Genomic DNA, 12045 nt, shown 5'->3' on the forward strand with positions numbered 1-12045 from the left:
GTGGCTTTGGGAAAGGTGGCCCCAGGCAAGGTCCTCTCCAGTTGACATCTCAGTTCTGTTTTCTCTTCAATATTTTGCAATAATTCCAGCTTTTAGTTCCTGTCCTTTTAGAATCATCTAATCGTTTAGCCTGGAAAAGCCCTTGAAGCTCCCCCAGCCCAAGCGTTCCCCTACCCCTGCCATCCCACCCCCAAACCCTGGCCCTCAGCACCGCCTCTGCCCGGCTGAGCCCAACCCCCCCGGCTCCCCCCTCCTCTCAGGCAGTTGTAGGGGGCGATGAGGGCTCCCCTCAGCCTCCTCTGCTCCAGGCTGAACCCCCCCAGCTCCCCCAGCCGCTCCCCAGCAGCCTGGGGCTCCAGACCCCTCCCCAGCTCCTCTGCCCTTCTCTGGACACGCTCCAGCCCCCCCAGGTCCTTCGGGGAGGGAGGGGCCCAACCCTGAATACAAACTTTTGGGACAAAAGACTGAGTAGGAAATCCCATCTCATGCCATTCCAATTGCAACCTGAGGCAAAAAGGCAAACCCCTTGAGAAAACCCCTTTTCCTGAAAAGCATTCCGACTTCAGGGTTTCAGATTTTCACATAATCTGGGCTGAGAGAATTGCTTGCCACTAGCTTTCAGCTTTTTAAACTCCCAACCACAGTGGAGCTGGTTTCTCTCCTCCCTCTAACAAGTCTTTCTGGAAAGCACATGGCCAAGTTACCCCCTGGGAATGGAGCAGTCGGGGTGAACGATGAAGGATCGGCACTTTTCACAGAATCACGGGTTGGAAGGGATCACTGGAGGTCACCTGGTCCAACCCAATTCCTTGATTGTACGAAAGAAATATCCTCAAGATACTTCCCGCAGAGAATAACACCTTGTACCCACTTTAAGGAATGATTTGATACTCTTAAATTTTACCTTGATTATAGCCAACTGCATCACAGGGCACTAGGTGCCGTCTCTCCTCATTTCGTCTGGGACAGAGTTAATTTTCTTCCTAGAAGCTAGCATAGGGCTCTATAGACCTATACCCACCTCAGCTGCTTTTCCATGCTGTAGTAGTAAGCATATGCCACCAGCCTTCAATGCAGGGGAAAAAAAAAAAATAAAAAATCAACATTTGCCCCGGATGGCAAAGCATCTTCTGAATTTTCTATTCTATTTCTAATCAAGGTGGTTAGTATGCAAATTATAATTTGTGCCAACATTTTTGTAGGCTACGATTACATGGCGCGAAATATATTTACATGCTGCATGGAACCAAACTGGCGGGACTAAAATTGCAGATCAGTCTCAGCATTTAATTGGGCACAGTAAATTTAATGAATAAAAAGGTCTAAGACAGCATCACAACAGCAATATCTAGCACATAAACATTAGTATGCCACGGAAAGAGAAACGGGAAAGGCTCCGTTAATGAAAAAATACTCGTTCACAAGTGAGCCATTAGAACAGCGCAGGCCAGAGGAAACATTAAGTGACATAAAAACACCATTTAGCTTTACGTCTCATTATCTGCACTTAGGATACATCAGGAATCTTTGCAGACACAAGGGAACCGAACCCTCATCTGGAGACCACATCGTCTGCAGAGTCACCCTGGGCAGCTGAAATGGGCACCCCAGGTTTGGGGTTCCTGCCTCCTGGGACCCACCCGTCCTGCAGCTCGTCTCCGCATCTTGTTGAGAGCATTTTTTCATACACTGGTACCAGCGCATAGTTTAAAACACAAATATTTCATGGCCAAACCCCTTAAATCTAATTTTGGTTCAAACCAATTTCTTCAGCTGGTGTGGCCCCTAGGTGAGCAGCCTCCACTAAAAACTAACGTAAAGAAGACCAATGGAGAGGGAAGAAAGCCAAAAAGTCTGGTCTTCCCTCTCCTGTGTTTTCCTGTCTCCTCCATCACAGGAGGAGCTCCATGAGATTCTTCCAACTCACACAGATTTTTACCAAGATTTCTAGATTCCTGAGATCCAGTCGAGTCTTTCTGTGAGCGCATTCTGCCTGACACTGCTTCAACTTTTGACTAGAAGTTGCTACGGAAGCCACGCTGACTTCAAGAAGCACATCTTGTCCTTCTATCCCCATTTTCTGTGATTTTGCTCTTTTGGATAGAAGGAAACTTGCCCTTCCAGCTGATAATTAAAGCCACGCAGCAAGAAATCAATATTTGTCCTTCCCGATGCTGGAGATTCCCTACGCTCCGGTAATTTGTTTTTAAATTAAAAGAAGCTTTGGTTTAGAATATTGATGTATTTCTCAAATTTGTTTTGGCTTTCCCAAGTTGCTTTATGCCAAGTAATAATTATTACTTACGTACTTTTCTAATCAACTGGTCAAATAATCTACATTGTGATTCCAGGATGGAAACCGGAGGGGTTTCAGCCTGTATTGCTTTGGTGCTCCCCAGATGTTACAGCCCCGTTCCCTGCCGGAAACCGGAGGGGTTTCAGCCTTGCTTCGGTGCTCCCCAGATGTTACAGCCCCGTTCCCTGCCGCGCAACACCTTCCACCACGGGGCAGGACAGAGGTTATGCTACCCTGTGCTGCAGCTCCTCCGGAGCTAATCTCTCAGTTATTGCTGCCATCAGGGTAAGAAGTACCAGTAGCAACTTATTTTCTTAATCTACATCAAAACCTTTCAAAACAGAAAGAATGAAATTACACTTTTAGCACTCCGAGCTTGTTCCAGCGTCAATAAGGAGAAAACCCCTGCTACTCTTGAAATTAATATTTTCATTCTCTAGCAACCCCAGCATTTCAGTCAGGGAAAATAACAGAGGCATTAATATAAAATACACTACTTGACCAGAAGGAAAACATTTCAATATTATGAAGAAAAGTCTCTCAAAGGGCCCACTGTGATAAAATATATATATATTCTTAAAAATGAATTGTACTTTAGTATGTTAACCAGAAACAGGAAAATCAACAACAGCTATTTAAGTTTGCAACCAAGAGCAAAAGGCATGGTTGAGTGAACGTTCAGAATGCTCCACTTGCTGCGCCGAGCGCTTCATTAGGTGGTTTTATATGCTTGAATTGAATAAATACCAGATAGGGAATTTCAGACGGACGGTGAGAATCCAGAGCTGGGCTGACCCCTTTGACCAACTTCGCTTAGCCCAGAGCTAGGCTACATCATTTTTAAAGGTAAGCAGTATACCAGACTAGAAGCTTTTTTTCTTTTTTATCATTCTTTAATTTGATGTGACCTCATTTTACCACTTTTCAGAACTGGACATGTTAAAATATCATGTTTCATGTCTGTCTTTTTTTTTTTTTAACCCGTTAAAGAGTTTATAAATATTTCTGGTTTAAATTCAGAATGGCAATAAGGGCCTTGTACTCTTGTTTCTTGAGTAGACGTAAGATATTTCATCGCAACCCAGAGGAATTATCAGTTGCCTTCCATCTTCTGAGCCCTGTCACTTGAGGCAAAGAGATGCCCTCTTCATGGGAGCCACTCTCGTTCCCCTGCTGTCCCCAGCCCTCAGCTCCCGGTGTCTTCGTTAGAGGTGTAGCGTCAGAGTCGCCTTCCCGCGGTATTTTATTGTCTTCCCCTGCACTGGTTTTCACCTCGCTGTTTAACAGAGCTCCTGGAGATAAATGCTAGCAGCACAACGTGATCTAAATGTGCCTTCAACTTGTGAACGCAGACTACAGTTGGCACGTTCCATCCGCAAACAGCCACAGCTGCTTCTTGATATCCAACGTGTCATTATTTTTTTAAACAGACTCAGAGAGCGTTGCAGGAAGTCAATTCTCCAAAGAGACCAACAGAAACATAAAGGCGACGTTACTTTTTCACGGGCTAGGCAGGCAAGAACTAATTCCTTTGTGATAGGAAGTTTCCAACCCTTGCAGAATAAAGAAGAAGGTATTTCCATAATTAAATAGCACAAACGCCAGCTGATACAGAGCCTATACCTCAGCACTCCGAAATAAATTCCTGCTAACCAAAGTAATCACCCCTGACTTCAGAGAAAGCCCAACGCTTGGAGAAATAGCATGAACGGTGGAGCTGCTTTTCTTGTAAATGTTAATAAAAGCAGGCCTCGAAGGGGAAGTTGCTCACTGGGAACAATTATGCCGTGGTGTTTGATTCCACAAAAAGGCACAGAAGCACTTGCAAGCTGAAAAGGCCAGATCAACAATGTGGAACAACAAAGGCTACGTTACTTGCTCAATGTCTTAGAAGTGCACAAGAGAGTGGAGTGACAAATGCTAATACTTGCGTTTCAAGGCATGACTGGCAAGGCCATCGCTTCCTTACTCCCAGCATGTTCTACCGTCTTACAGCTTTCTGTAGCTGAAGTAAATGCTCTTCTCCAAAAGCACTAATAGAAGACAACCGAAAACAAGTTTCTTGATATTACTGTCACCCACTTCCCAAAGATTCGATAAAAACTAAGCGTTCCCCAAGCATCTTCGCCTAAGAGCAAAGAGAGCCACTACGGATAATATCTTTAATAGCTTAAAACTATCTGGAAGCCCAAAAGTCGAAGCTGGAGCAGTACAAAGGAAGCAGAAGTTAGCTAGGCGCCGTTACCTGCGGTGAAGAAAGTTGCCGTGGGTTTAAGGAGGACGGGCAGGACAAGCCTCCTGGAAATCTTTTGGCTGGCCCAAAGTCAGTAACTTATTCTGTGGCTTTTTGGATTCATGCCCATATCCCTGGCAGCTTGCAATGCCTGAAGACCTGCCCCTCAGGCTTAGCTCGTGTTATCATCTTAAAGTGCTTGGCTCTGGGGTAGAGCAGAGGTCTACTCCTGCACACGTCCATTACTGAACACTAACGAAATAGCCTCACAGATGCTGACTTTTTGCACTACATGAAAACTTACTTTCCCTTTTACAACTGCTACAGTCCATTAGGACACAGCTAGGTCAACACACGATCCACCAATCTCCAGCTGAAGTAGGTCTTTTCATCCAGCACTATCCCAGCCTCAACATGCTCATGACGCAATGCACTTCCATAAAACTCAACGCCACTGTTGGCCAACATTAGAAAGGCCAACATTAGAAAAAGCAAGATGTCAGAAGGCCATCAGCGAGCTTTGTGAAAAATCAACAGCATATTCCAAAACCTTAAATATCTTTACAAAATGACGCTATGTTTTTGAAATGGTATGCAGAAAAATTCTCGTAACAACTAGCTATAAAACATTTAAGAAGATACAAAGGAAGAAAGAGCATCACATGAAATGGAGCGGACAGGGAGGAAACATTTAATTACTGCTGCCATAATGGAATGCACAATGAGCCAAAGCATCTTCAAGGTCTATTCATTCTTTCTACTTGTCCTTTGAACGTTTTTCTTTCTTTTTGTCATACCACCTGTGTTATCACAACTCCCTGTGATCCACGCCTTGCGGTTAAAAAGGTCGGAGTTAAAGAATGAAGTAGCACAGTACTCAAATATCCCTTCAGTAAACCTTCTCGGCAATTAGGAAACAACGATCATAAGTCGAATGCTTGCATAAGTACTACCCGTCTTAGGAAGAATTGCAGAATCAGCTACTAAGATAGATTTTTTTAAAATATCCTTTCTTAGCTTTTAAAGGAGAAAACTGTCCAGAAGGAAACTCTTAAGAGAAATTCCCCAAAGTCACCTTACCTTCCTTTAGGAAAGGATGAGTTTCCAAAATCCCGTTGTTCAGTCAACAAGTGACGGTTCTGGGATATCGATATGGGCCATTACTGCCCACAGCCCGACACATTCCTCCTCTTCACAGTATGAACTTCTCACAGAAGGGATCACACGTATCTCTTTTCCGATTAAAATCCTTAATTCTCTCTGTGACTTACTCATGTTACTGACAATTACTCCTGACAAATACACTTGTCCCGTTGACCTCACGTGCACTGAGCAACAAGATACATCCCGTACATAAATAGACTTTCAGTTCTCTAAGGTAACATCATGTCATTCAAAAGAGACTCTAGATAACCCCATCATGAACCACAGACACCTCAAAGCGCCTGGTCAACCCTACCAGGGTCAACGTGAAGCATTTGCCAGCATGGCAGCAGTTTTACAGCTGAAGGCGTCCCCCAGCTGTACAGCACTAGCAACACAATTTCAGTCCCTTGCTCACACCTACTGGGAGAAGATCCCCACTCACAGACCTCTACTTTTTTAGCAAACTCATTTTATCGCTGCTTTCTCTACAGAGACATTTTCCCCCCAGAGATTCAAGTGCAGCTGCTGGTCAGAAGCACTGTCAATTCAAACCAAACTCTTCTCAATTCAAACCTGCCCTCTTGGGTAAATCTGTCCAGCTGAGTGATGCATCTTTCCCAACTGTCCTTACGGTAGGAACAATAAAAATGATCAGATATCAAACACGTCCTCTGTAGTACTTCACCTGCATTTCTGTAGTTTTACCCAGTTTAAGAGGAAAGCAAAGCATTCAAGGGTGACTCAACAGTCCCTGGTGGTACTCCAGAACCTACAAAGTCTCTAGCAATTAAGTGATTTTACATACCTGGGCACAACACGTTCTGAGGATGGTTATGTTCTTACTATTGTCTGTAGAGATAGTCATTAAAAGAACCGAGATACTATGGTCATACAGAACTCAGTAATGTATAAAATAAGGATTGGGGTGAAACAGTGAGACATGTAGAGTTTGGCCTGTTCTCAGTGAGGACCCATACTGCTGAGGAGTAGTAACACCTCTTTTCTGCAAACAGGCTCTGTGGCAGTAAGACCTGCATGTGTGGTTCATGTTGATATTACTGATGACGTAGAATGACAGCACCTGGAAAAGTGCTTGATCCCCACCACAGCAGCCTCACACGCTCCTGTTTTCACGAGAGGACAAAAAGAAGTGTGGCCAGCAGGGCGAGGGAGGGGATTGTGCCCCTCTGCTCTGCTCTGGGGAGACCTCCCCTGGAGCCCTGCGTCCAGCTCTGGAGCCCTCAGCACCAGGAGGACATGGACCTGTTGGAGCGGGGCCAGAGGAGGGCTACTAAAATGCTCCGAGGGCTGGAGCCCCTCTGCTCTGGGGCCAGGCTGGGAGAGTTGGGGGTGTTCAGCCTGGAGAAGAGAAGGCTGCGGGCAGAGCTGAGTGCGGCCGGTCAGGGCTTCAAGGGGGCCCAGAGGAAAGGGGGGGACAAGCTTTTTAGTAGGGCCACCGGGGACAGGACAAGGGGGGATGGCTTTAAACTGAAGCAGGGCAGGTTTAGGCTGGGACTTAAGCAGAAATTCTTTCCAGTGAGGGTGGTGAAAGCCTGGCAGGGGTTGCCCAGAGAGGGGGTGGAGGCCCCATCCCTGGGAACATTCCAGGCCAGGTTGGCCGGGGCTGTGAGCAACCTGATGTGGTTCAAGGTGTCCCTGCTCCTGCAGGGGGGTTGGGCTGGGTGACCTCTGGGGGTCCCTTCCCACCCAAAACATCCTATGATTCTCTGAGGACACTAACCTTGGCCAGGTGCCAGCTGGCAAGTACCATACTGCTCTCCATCAGCTTTTTTATGGGCACTTTTTTTTTTCAATAACTCTTTGAAGTGTTTTAAAGAAATATGTAAACCCCATTTATAACGTAACAGACCCCAAATCTCATCTGCCTTTCATAGCAGTACTACCAAAGCTTTTTGCTGCATGCATCTTGACACTATCTGTAGACCTATGAATCAAGTATAATTAGCTTTTTTCTAAAAACAAACAGGTGCTTTTCAGTTTATTACTTCATGGCCTCCCACGCTAGAGAATCTGTCATAGGAAAAGTTAGAATTATTATGTGCTCAGGAATTATTCCACTATATTAACTACCAATATAAAGTGATCTCGTTGGAGACTGCATTATGGTACAAGCACTTCAGCATCTGCATGATGCGATGTATTCCAGGCCCTTAGAGAGGTAAATAATTGATAGGAAATGACTCATTTTTCATCTTTGTAGCTTTTTAATGTACATCAGAGTATTCCTAGGGCACCACAGTGCTCAAGGAGGGAAGTTTTGTTCAGGCAACTCACTAATCAGCACTATGGCAAAAAAAAAACGTATCACACACTGGATATTTCGATGGGTGCTTAGCAACATGGGCAAAGCTAGCTAGATTATGATGATGGTATTTTCCAGAATTACTATGTAGGTTAACAAGGCCAGGGTGGACGGGGCTGTGAGCAACCTGATGTGGTTAAAGGTGTCCCTGCTCCTGCAGGGGGGTTGGGCTGGGTGACCTCTGGGGGTCCCTCCCCACCCAAAACATTCTGTGATTCTATGAAAGCAGGAAACTGAATATTAGGTACGTATGCCAAATGAGGAAATTACTTGCAAAGCTCTTTGATGAGGGTAAGTCCACTGTCAATTAAGAGACAGCACGAGTGCCAGGATACAACATACAGCAAAAGCAGGTCCTCTGGTCTGGGGCAATACTGAGGTTCTAGAAGGCACCGAAAAACTTGCAGATAATTGCAAAAAAAAAAAAAGAAAATTATAAGATTTTCTTTCCCTGCTTTCCTGTTGCCTTTCTCCTTTGATGTTCTAATTTCTGGTTAGTATGTAGTAAGTATTTGAAAGACAAAAAGAAAAAAACCAAAAAACCAGAAAAAGCACAAAATAACGAAGAACCACCCAAAAAACCACCAACAGAAAAAGTAAAGAAAAATAGAAAGGTAAAAGAAGAGGTGAGAGAAGAGTGAAGGCCACGTGAGAGAGAAACAGAAGGAAGTGACTGATCAGATTTCCTTTGTGGTAGTTTTAAGAAGAGAAAAAAAAATGGTGTTGTATAAAGGATCAACCAGACTACCTGCACTTCTGATCAACCTGCCCTTCAGAGAGACTACAGAAAAAAATCAGGTCGTTAGCAATTCACTCTGTGCTCTGCAGGAAACCTAATTACGTACGCCGCTCCAAAGCAAGCTCTCTCTCCACCCACCATAACCAACGCGCGCTGCACCTCCTCCTTGCACGCAGCAGTTTTTCCAGCAGTTGGTGCGTGCGGCATGAGGCACACTGCACCCACAGTGCCGTCCCGCGGCCCTTGGCAACGCGTGTAGATCACCTCCGCTCATCCCCATCTTCTTGCTTCAAGACGAATAATTTAACTCCTATAAAGTTCATAAAAATCTAATTGTGGGGGGGGGAAAGGGCACCCGCATCGCCAAAACATTGGCTTCTTGCATGATAATTAGCGACCATGCATTGAAGTCCCATCTTGTTTACATCCTAACACACAACCTTGCCAATTAACTTGATCCAACAGAGCTTTTTCATTACTGTTTTCTCAGGACTCTCGCTCCTGTTTCTGTTTCCATTTCTCTCCCATTTCCATTTTTTTCCTGAGCCTTCCCGGCTGCTGCGCGGCACGTCACAGGCCACCGAAGAGCCCCCGATCTCAAGGCAACAGGAGGAATATTGTCTCCGTATTGCCGCTGCCACCCCAAGGCTTTGAACTGCTAAGGGTCTAACACACCACCATAACATCACTCTTGCCCAAGAGCTACTCGGCTCTCATCCACGTATTTACAGCCCAGCACGTATTCCCCCGCGCATGCATTTCCATCTGCTCTTTGCTGGGTGTTTCTGAGCAGAACGGATGCAGAAGAGTCAAAGCTCTCTGACAAGTCCTCAGACCCTCCTGCCCGGTCCTATGGACAAGTTACAGCTACACTCTCCTCCTCCAGCCCTTTCTGAGCTGCCCCGGCAAGAAGGATGAGAATGTTCCTACAGGTGAGGACAAATGGTTCTTGTTACTCTGCCCTTCTCCATCCAGGTGAGTAAAACGCCTTATCCCTAAAGCCCCTGGAGAACTTCAGCAGTCTCCCACGGATACACACAGGGCAGTAATAGATGGAGCAGGGGGTGAACACCAAAAAGCCCTGAACTCACTGCTGTGTGGTTTTTTCCATCACTGGCACCCGACACTTGGCTCCTTCACGTATCTATTCCGAGCCTTACATCAGGAATCGAACACAAACGCGCATGGATGTCAAGAATTGCAGTAGCTCCCTATGTCACTTCTCCTTCAACACAGCAGCTATGTAATTCTTCACTAGAAATTGGAATCAATTAAGGGACAGCAGAGCGCGAGCTATTTTCGTGTTTTCTTGAAGTTAGAGGGCTTAGTCCCTCTGAGCAGAAATGAAGAATTAATACAACTGGAATTAAACCTCTCAGACTATTAGACAAATTAAATTCCTCTCTCTGCTGTCAGCTTCTCTGGCCCTTTCATCAGGTCCTGCCAAACGCAGCAGCACACCTTGCATGCCTGATGCAAAGTCCTCGCTCTCAGAAGGACCCTGAAGCAGTGGAGAGCAGTGGGAAACTGGATGGGAAGGCTGGTTAGGACTAGCTCACGGTATTTCTAGGACTTCTGTAGTCTACCATGAGGTCTAATCGTGTGTTTTCAACCCAAACGAGAAATTATACATTTGTCAGCTTTATGAATCAGAGCTACCACAGATAGTCTACTTCGTTCCCACAATACATCTTTCTTCTAAATAAGAAACTGTTCATCAGTCTGCCTCTAAAAATCAGATCTACTTCTCCCTGTGTTGAAGAAAGAAGACGGATTGCTCATAACGGTGTCTTGTATCCTATTACAAAAGCCCCAGGAGATGCGAAATGAACAGAGCTATAAGTAACCAAAGAACGTGGGGAGTTCAGGTTCCTTAGGTTCACTAAGTTGAAAAGAATTGTAGGGAGATTTCATGATTTATGAAATGCTACGAGTGCAAGGCAAAAGAAGAAAGTTAAGCCATGAAATGAAGACACATCTAGTTCGGATAAATTTAATTTAATTTTCCTGTCTTCTAATGATCGGGAATACCCAAGGAGTCTTTGATACAGATCACATGTTCCTCCATCTAAGAAAAAAAGATGGGAAGGAAACCAAAACAGAAATAGATTAAATCCAAACACTCTGGGGTTAAGCACTCAGTGACAAGAGACCACCTGCCCCATACGGCATGCCCAGTTCAACCAGTGGGACCAGTTACAAGCACAGAGCAAGGCTGGCGCTCACATCTCCTGATGCCTTTACTCACCCACCTATGCAGCATGAATCCAATCAAAAAGGTGAACTCCTGGCCCTTCAAAAGCCAGAAGTAAAACCACTCATTTTAGCAATTATTCCAACATTTGTAGTGTGTTCAGAAATTATGAGATTAGGATTCTCTTGAGATTTTCTTTTCTTTTTTTGCTATAGCTTGTCCTTTGTCCTACCATTTTGCTTGCCGTTGAAAACAAGCTATTGCCTACGCCTGCTCCTGCAAGGTGAAAAGCACGTTTGAATCCCATCTGTGCATGAAACGGCGCACGGCGGAGGGGGTCCGTGCCGAGGCAAGGGTCCCTCTGCCCAGGGGAAGGCCCGAGCAGGACCTCACCGGTCAAAATAAGGCTGCGTTTCAAGGGAGCAACAATTAAGAGCAAAAAAAAAAAAAAGGAAACAGAATCAAAGCTGCCCCTCAAGAATCTGGCCTGAGCAAGCTACATATATATAGTACGGAATGGAAAAAAATGGGTGGCTTTCAAGCCTGACTAAAAATAGTTTCTTCAAATTTCTTTATAATGCCCTTAAAGATAGGGAGTGACAGCGGCAATGAGAAATCAGGCTGCCCGTGCTCAAACCACAGAGCGGATGAGGTTGGAAAGGACCCGTGGAGATCACTTAGTCCAAATCACAGCATCACAGGAATATTTTCTTCTACGTCTCAGGTGAACACGTATATTCTCTCTCCCTTTGTGGCAGGGTGACCTGGGCTGGATGCCAGGTACTCCCCAAAGCCGCTCGATCACCCCCCTCCTCAGCTGGGCAGGGGAGAGAAAATATAGCGAAGGGCTCATGGGTTGAGATCGTTCACCAATTACTGTCATAGGCAACACAGACTTGACTTTGGTGATGAGTTAAAGTGATTTCCCCACCAAATCAGAGTAGGATAATGAGAAATAAAACCAAATCTTAGAAAAACTACATTCCCCCCACCCCTCCCTTCTTCCTGGGCTCAACTTCACTCCTGATTTTCTCCACCTCCTCCCCACCTGAGGCAAAAGGGGACGGGGAATGGGGGTTGGGGTCAGTTCATCACACACTGTCTCTGCCGCTCT

The 12045-nt window shown here is 45.4% G+C and overlaps 1 protein-coding gene across 2 annotated transcripts in view; it reads right to left on the reverse strand.

Annotated features, from left to right (window-relative positions):
* Nucleotides 1–8972: 8972 nt before the first annotated feature.
* Nucleotides 8973–12045, reverse strand: part of GLRX3 (glutaredoxin 3) — a 48807-nt gene continuing 45734 nt past the window's right edge. Inside the window, exon 16 of one of the 2 annotated variants that reach the window (XR_004842258.1) lies at nucleotides 8973–9047. The gene's annotated coding sequence lies outside the window, so the exon portion shown is untranslated. The remainder of the gene's footprint in view (nucleotides 9048–12045) is intronic. The other variant, XR_004842259.1, reaches the window with a different exon arrangement.

Source organism: Egretta garzetta, unplaced genomic scaffold (assembly GCF_000687185.1).
Source record: "Egretta garzetta isolate BGI_Z169 unplaced genomic scaffold, ASM68718v1 scaffold346, whole genome shotgun sequence".
Classification (NCBI taxonomy): domain Eukaryota; kingdom Metazoa; phylum Chordata; class Aves; order Pelecaniformes; family Ardeidae; genus Egretta; species Egretta garzetta.